Raw genomic sequence first — 1026 nt, 5'->3', positions numbered from 1 at the left:
CCCTGCCCTTCATCTTTTTTTTCCTCCCTTCCCTATCTGACTTCAAATAACCAAACGTGCATATATACAATATAACAGATTACCAGGTGAAATACTGTCACAATATGAGATAACCAAGGGACAGCAAAACAGATGAGAGATAACATAGTAGTTTAAAGACAATCATTGGAAAGACAGTCAGTGGCGGTTTGGCTGCTAGGGTCCTGCACCATGGTTCCAGCCTTTTCCCCATATGCGTCAGCCAAGGAGCTTCAGGTTTGCACGCCGCCTCTCCCACCTCCATCTTCTCCTTCGTCTTTGGACGCGTTTTCCTCCTGTGTGAGTGTGGGCTGGAGGGCTCTGAGTTGGAGTGGTGGACCCCCTGGAGGAGGTGCCACAGCAGATCGGAGACACATTGTTTTCATGCGTCCTCTTGAGGCCGCATCTGCAGTATCAGCTCAAGTGGAAGAGATTGCCCTTAAATGTACAGAAAATGAACACTTCCTTAAGATGTGGAGAGACCTCTAGAAAGAAGGCAATGATTCTCTGAAACCCGACAACTGACTATAACTGTATAATTCACCTTCTCATATGGATTTGCACATGTGCGGCATGTATAGGACAATCTCCAGCATTTCTGTGTAATCATTATAAATTCTGTTCTTCTTTTTCTACATCTTTGTGAAAGCATAATATTGATATGATTTTTTTATGTTAACAAAGATGTGTTTATCCTTCCTTTCCGTTCTTTAAACGTTTTGAGATTCCTTTACAAAAGTGATTTCTTTCAAAAGATAATTTTAATAGTGCCTTAGTATCACCAGATAATTGTTTTGAAAGATGGTGCATGTCAGAAGATCATGTTACAACCCAAGCGATATGACTAAATTTACCCATGTAAATCAGCTCCCAGTTCTATGAAAACAGAGACAAGTTTATGACTTCCAGACCTACAGCACCTGACACTGTCACCTGACAATCCCCAATTTTTTGTTGAGTCAAACACTTGGCAAACATGAAAAGCTTCCCCCCTCTTTTTGGGGGGCA

General features: G+C 41.9%; 1 pseudogene; it reads left to right on the top strand.

The window, feature by feature from the left end:
• Window positions 1-210: 210 nt before the first annotated feature.
• On the top strand, window positions 211-543 carry LOC150039156 (uncharacterized protein C4orf46 homolog pseudogene; annotated as a pseudogene).
• The last annotated feature ends 483 nt before the right edge of the window (window positions 544-1026 follow it).

This window comes from Megascapheus bottae, unplaced genomic scaffold (genome assembly GCF_031878675.1).
Source record: "Megascapheus bottae isolate mThoBot1 unplaced genomic scaffold, mThoBot2.hap1 HAP1_SCAFFOLD_57, whole genome shotgun sequence".
Classification (NCBI taxonomy): Eukaryota; Metazoa; Chordata; class Mammalia; order Rodentia; family Geomyidae; genus Megascapheus; species Megascapheus bottae.
This window is presented reverse-complemented; position numbering and strand designations above follow the sequence as displayed.